Here is a 7071-nt window from a genome sequence, read left to right as displayed (position 1 = left end):
GGGCTGTAGTTTCCATCACACTGGGTGCTCCTGGGCTTCATCCTTTCTGCTTGGCAACCCAGAGGCTTAGGAGGGAAGGAAGGCAGACCCCACCCACATGCAGCTAACTGCCCACTCTGGGTCTTCTCCCTGTGGCCCCAGAAGACAGGGGGTCTAACGCTGTTTTTAAGTTAGGAAAACTGAAGGACACACCTTTTTTTCTCTCCTTGACACCTTGAAACCCTCTTAATTGTGTTTAGACACAAGCAGCAGCTTCCTCATAGACATCTGGAATCTCTGGCTTGGGATAATATCAAACATTGAAAGCATTCAGTTAGTTTTATTTAACACTGGGACTGCTCTTGTGTGTCCAAAATGTGTGTGCTGTTTGAAACCATTTTTCATTGTCCACAATGTGGAAGCTGCTTCCAAAGTCACTGTAAATCCCCAGTCTCAAGNAAAGGCAGAAACTCTCGGAGGNTTTGATTTTTCATCCCAAAGCAGTGAGCTTTTGAACTGGCCTTCTATGAGGGCAAACCATAGGGGTTAGGGATCGTGTTCGAAGGGGACAAGACCCGGGACAGCCCTGCACTTGCCAGTTCTGTGAACTCTGATGTCTCATCCCTTTGTTCTTCCTTTCCTGGTATGCACTTGGGCACCACCTGTGGCCAGCCCGCCCCTCATTCACTCAGAGAAATACATGCCACTGGAGCAGGGCAGCAGCTTGAACAGCAAACTCACTCCACTTCCAGCACAGCCTTGAGGGCTGCAGAAGACAGAGGGACTCCATCTCAGAGGGAATTTGCTTGTCACACAGCAAAACTGGTGGTGCTGGAAAAGCAAAATCGTGTCGCCTTAACACAGTGACACACGTCTCCAAGTGCAGATTTAAACTCAATGTCATTCTAAGACCAAAACACCATGAAAGACATCCAGTTTAAAGTTGGAAAGGAAACAGCGAGGCATTCTCGCTCCTCTGTAATAGCAAGCTGATGGTTCTAGCATGGCCATCTTGCAAATGGAAGGAGTGTTCAAGGAAGCCAGCCAGTGTGGTCCCTTGCATGCCACAGGTAGCTGTTGGAACTAGAAACCTGGCTGTGTGATTAAGAAATTCAATTTTAATTTCACTCAGTTTTATTTAAGTGTTCATAGCTGCACACGGTCATCTCTGCCCCATTAGTTAGTGACATGACATCATTAAAGACCCAAGAGAACTGAAGACAACATCAGCACCTTNGGGTACTTTGGGATGATTGTTCATGCCTAGGAACTAGAGTCACAGTTTCTGCTAGACAATGTTGCTAGACAATAAGGGGGCTGTTAACTGGATGTTTCACAATGAGCCCTCCCTTATTTTTCAATTCTCAATTACTTTTTTTAGTTAACATACAATTAATGGGTTTTATTGTGACATTTTATTTATCATTGTTCTCTTCTGTGTTCACTACCCCCAGCTATAAAACCTCAACTTTTACCAATACCTTTGCCCAGAATTCAATGGTAACTATTTTAAAAATAGTCCTAGAGAATTAGAGGGATGGCTCAGAAGTTAAGAGCACCATCTATTCTTCCAGAGGACATGAGTTCAGTTCCCAGCACCTACATCAGGCAGCTCACAACCATCTGTAACTCTAGCTCCAGGGAATCAAACGCACACGCGCGCACACACACACACACACACACACACACACACACACAATAAATAAATAAATAAATAAATAATCTTTTAAAAATAAAAATATTCTGGGAAGAATATAATGACAAACAAAATCTATTGAGAACAATTTGTGAAGACATATTAGTGACATAAGAAAAAACCTTATGGGAATATAAAGAAAGTGAGAATTGATACATGGTCTAGACCCCAGGCATAGGGCGATATCTGGGAAAGAGGACTGGCTCCATCGCCTCCAGCTGTTACTGTAACNTATTACACAACATTCTGTGCCTTGGTTTTTCTCCGTGAAGTGCTAGTGACAGGAGCTTCTATGCCATAGGTTGTTAAGAGGCTTAGTGTGTCAGGTAGGACTCACAGCATAGCCACCAACAGCTGCCCACTCCTGGCTACAGGTGTTACTTCAATATTACCAGTGACATGTTGCTGTCACTAAACAGAGAAGTAACAGAGCCTTGTAAAGATGTTACTGGTTTTAAATTTAATATTTACTTTTTAGTACAATCCTAGTGGAAATTCCCATGGGAGCTTTTTAAGTTAGAACANTAATTTTAAACTTATATGGAAGAATAAACTGTAAAATTAGCCAAGTAAAATGCAGAAACCTGCCTGAGCTGACTTTAGAATAGAAAAGGAAAAAAATCATTCAAACAGTGTGTGCCTGGTATAATGGGCAAACAGCAATAGCACAGAGCCCAANCAGAGCCAAACTCCACTATGAACTTAGTGCTAAATTAAGTGACCATTTAGCTCAGCGGTGCTGGCACAGCTGGCTAACTGCTTAGAGAGATGATTATAGTTGATTTTTATCTTGCACTTTACAGTTAAACAAATTCCAGATGAACTGAAAACTTTAATGCGAACATGAAAATATAAAATTTCTAGAAAAGTAAATGTTTGCATAATTATCTAGTAGATAAAAATGTTGCACTAAAAAAGGACTTAAGCTCTAAGGGGAAAGAATTGATGGTGTAAGCACATGTTTTCAAATTCTCTTCTTACCAGCCCCAACAAAAATCAAAAGGAAAAAGAAATAAGGAAAAATATTTATAATATATATAATACAGGTCCAAAAGGTTGACAACCAGAGTTTAAGCCCTGAATCCACAGTGGAGAAAGAGAACTGACGCCCACACCCACATGGGCACACAAATAATAAAATTGTTTCCAAAAGTAAAAAGAACAGGGGAAATTGATGAAAAGGGACATTACAAGAAAACCAGTGCTCCCTAATCCCAGAGAGCGTGCCCAGCGTGAAAAGCAATGCTCACTAATCCCAGTGTGGCCATGGCCATGCAAGAGGAAACAATCATCTCTCTTTGATTTTCCTTTGGTTTTGTTCTTGACACAAGTTCCCACGTAGCTCAAGCTGACCTCCAACAGGCCATGTAGCTGAGGGTTGCCTTGAATTCCTAACCCTTCAGCCTCTCCAGTACTGTGANTACNGGCCGGCACCACCACAGCTAGCTCCAATTGTTGATTTTGCCATAGCAACCCGGGGGAAAGTAACAAAAAACCAGTGCCCAGAGTTGGCAAAGACACAGATGAACAATGTTTTTATGCATGATCAGTAAAACACCATTGGATAGCTTAGAAAGCAGTTCTTAAAATGAGTCTACTGCTTCAACATTTATGAAGTAGAGTTGGGATTTAATAAGGATTTCTTCATATAGACACAAGCAGGAGAGTTGAGAGAAAGAGAGAAGAAACGAAGATGTATTGGAAGCATAGNTGTGGGCTTCTCAGAGAAGAGTCTCAGAGAGTGAGATTAGCAGTAGCAAAGTCACAGTTACAAAGTAGCAATGAAAATAATGTTATGGTTGGGGTTCACCACCACATGAGGATCTGTATTAAAGGGTCNCAGCGCTAGGGAGGTTGAGAGCCACTGGTCAACAGACATGGTAACATGGNCACTTATTCTGCTACTTCTCGTAAAGGAAGAAAGAAGTGGGGCCAGGGAGCATTTAAAGAAGAGCGTAACTGTTTTTTGGTGGGTGAGCCACATGCAAAACACAAGTCACCCTTCATAATTCCTAATATTGTAGGAGAGTGCTGTGGGAATGTTACATCCTGTGTTAAAACAAAGTTACAAGCAGTACTTAAAAGCTGTGTTTGGTACTGTTTCTCTTCACACACAGTCAAGAGCAAACTTGAAACAGCCACCCCTGCATAAGACTACAGTAAATTTATATTTTCTTCTTCCTGTCTGTTTTTCTAAGATGACTACAAACGCACTTGCCCTGCTATTAGAAAAGAATTCACTAAAGTTATTAAGTTCAATTTAAGTTCTTTTATAATTATTTAGGCCTAGTCTACATATTAAACTTAGCAGTCAGTTGGCTTTCCAATTGCCAGACTGAAGTCCCTTTTGGCCAAGAACATACCTTGGAAATACCACAAATGTTATCAGTTTATCCTGGCACATTCTCTGACTTCAGTATTCAGTGTGTTCTGTGCCAAGAGAAGGCCTGCTTCCAATTGGAAACCCACTTGCTTAGAGATTAAAATGCTGAAATGCGGACACTGGGGTATGAGCTGAGAAATGACCCATTTTATGCACAGTAAATAAAGAAACAGACAGTTTACTATGCGATAATAAGACACACTCCAGACCGCTCTTGTGCTGTGTAAGGAGGACTAGAAGCAAAGACACTGGCTTTTTATCCTCGCTGTAGACTCCCACAGCCACNCTCTGCTTTTCTATGAACGTTCCTTCCCAGCTTGATCTCCTATCTAACAGGCCTGCCATGGCTTACTTTGTGTACACTCCCAAAGGATGGGACTCCGTAACCTTTGTTTTTTGTTTTCTTTTGTTCTGTTCTGTTTTGTTTTATGGTTTTTCAAGACAGGGTTTCTCTGTATAGTCCTGGGTGTCCTGGAACTCACTTTGTAGACCAGGCTGGCCTTGAGCTCAGAAATCCACCTACCTCTGCCTCCCAAGTGCTGGGATTAAAGGTGTGCGCCACCACTGCCCGGCCAGTAACCTTTGAAGATACTTTCCCAAATAGGCAATTTTGAAAGTTCCCCCAAAGAGGCTCAGCTTTCCAAAAGGGGGAAAAACTCATTTGAATATGAATGGTCCAGGGTGTTTGTTTGTCTAAACTTTGTCTTATTATCCAGAAACTATACATTTCATCTTAGGAAATGTCTGGGAGCCAGGACTGTTGCTGGTACCCAGGGGTGATTATCAATGCATCTGCCACAGTAGGTAGAGGGAAATGGAAAAGGAAGAGGAAACCTGAAACTTCCCAACATAGCCTTTGGTGTGAGTTAGAGCATCAAGTGTGCTGGTCAAAGGCACTGCANGCAATTTGCTTGAATTCCTGAGGCACTGATCTCCTATGAGAATGTCACTNTGTGCTTCAGAGTGGAGAGACNTAAGGAGCCTTTGGGGTCTTGATTCTTCCCCAGGAAGCTTCATCTAAGAGGTAGCAGCTTCCGATCTCTGAGCGCCTAGCTTGTCCCTGTGCTGCCCACATGCCCTTCCATGACATCTCTCCCACAGGTCACCTCGTTTTCACCACAGCCACACTGGGAGGGAAGACTTATCTGTGCCCTCATTTTTGCTGATAAGGAAACAACTTGGATAAATGGAGTGTCAGAGGCCAGTAGATGGCCTGGTAACAACTTAGGCTTGGGTGATCTTACTCCAANGCTTGGGACCACCTCTCTACTGTGCCAACATGAATTCCCTCAGGATCCCAAAGCCCCAGCTCCAGTGCTCAGGTGACTGGTGTGCACCTGCCTCAAAGGGATTGGATTGCTTGTCTGATATCGCACATCAGAGAAGGGAGTCCTGAACCCCAGTCCAGGGAAGGCAGCTCCCAGGGTTTAGAGCATCATTTTCGGTAGCTAGCAGTGTGGTCACACCACGACATCTCTCCTTCCTGATTTCCTGGTTGGTTCCTTTTGCTTGAGCCCTGCAACCTCTCCTTTACTATGGGTGCATCTCCATCGCCCTGGCTTTCAGAGGGAGCATANGTTTGGTCCTAGTTTCAAAGTGGCTCCTGGAAAGAGTAGGCTACTGCTCAGGTCCCCCACTTTCGGACGATCAACAGACAGGTTGTAATCCGCCACGGGAACGTGGGTTTGGAAGTTTGCCTCCACAGAGACTTTTACAGAGACAGCTTGACAGAATTATCTGCAAGAGCCCATATGCAGTCAGACTTGATGTTGGGGGCTATCAAGTGTTCAGTGGCCTCAAGAGGAAATGGTATTAAGCCCTGTGTGGACTCAGGCACAAAATGGTCTTCTTCATATCCAGTACCGAGGCAAATTTGCTTGAGTTCCACCCCCCCCTGCAGCCTGCCTCCACCCTTACCCTTCTGTTCTGTGTGGGAACTTAGCTTCCCACTCTACCTCTGCACCAGGTGGCTTGGTCTTCATGGATAGTGCCTGTATGTATATAGTGATGGGGTGGGGCTTGGTACAGCCCTACTTTTTTGTGGTTTTTGTAGGATGATCCTAGNGAAGGACCTGAGCACAGCTAGACCCTAGGAGCCCCAGGCAGGTTGTAATTCTGTGCTGTTTAACTCCTTATTCAGCATTCTTAGGGAAAGGTTAGGTTGGGTCTGCTGAGCAGAAGCAATAAAGAGCGCCCGTGGCTCACACCCTGTGCATTTCAGTTTTGGCCCCAGTTTGCATTCCAGGACAGCACGTGCCATGCACTGTGCCTCAGGGGGTGAGGATAGGAACCTCCTCTCTCCTCTGGGTTTCTGTGAAGATTTCGTCCTTCTAGAGCTCGCTGTGACCTGTGGTCATGACTTTGGACTTTTGGGGTAGGCTTACCTCTTAGTCGCAACTCCAAAAGTAAAGAGCTTCCAAATCTAATTGTGCACAGCCAGAAGAGTTGTGTGTCACAAGGCACATGCCTTGTGCATGAATCCTGAGTTGTTGCTGGTGGGGGAAAAACGAGGTTTTGAAAAGCATATTTACTCTTAGCAAATTACAGCTGTTTGCAGTGCTGCAGTGATTTGGACCTCGGGATTACAACACTTTAAAAGGCTGAAGCTTTGCTGAGAGGATAATTTGTATGTTTTACAAATGTCAACAGTCAAGACTTTTTTTGGTGTGGATTTATAGAGAGGAAAAAATGATTTGTAAGAGCACTAGGCCCCATCACCTTCATTTTGTTTTCTTGCCATCCCCAAAGCTTCTCTAATGACTGCAGAGAGATGTGAATGCCAAGGCCCACAAAGTTACGTGGAGTGTGATCCCAATTCTATAAAAATATTACACAGAGGATGAAATAGTATACCCGAAGGCCTCTGTGATGTGCATCAGCTGGGCGTGCCGGTGCACACCCTTAGTAACCCTAGCACTCAGGAGGCCAATATGGAAAGCACAGCCTGAGCTACCCGTGAATATAAGGCTTGTCTGGGGTGTGTGGGAAGAGTTTTCACATGTACACACACACA

At 44.1% G+C, this 7071-nt stretch overlaps 1 protein-coding gene across 1 annotated transcript in view; it reads left to right on the top strand.

Annotated features, from left to right (window-relative positions):
• The window catches only part of LOC110295693 (ANTXR cell adhesion molecule 1), an 84352-nt gene that overhangs the window by 61173 nt on the left and 16108 nt on the right, over positions 1–7071 (top strand). The gene's annotated exons all lie outside the window — the stretch shown is intronic.

The sequence above is a fragment of the Mus caroli genome, chromosome 6, assembly GCF_900094665.2.
Source record: "Mus caroli chromosome 6, CAROLI_EIJ_v1.1, whole genome shotgun sequence".
NCBI classification, from domain to species: Eukaryota; Metazoa; Chordata; class Mammalia; order Rodentia; family Muridae; genus Mus; species Mus caroli.
The sequence above is the reverse complement of the archived record's forward strand: the minus strand, read 5'-3'. Positions and strand labels throughout refer to the sequence as shown.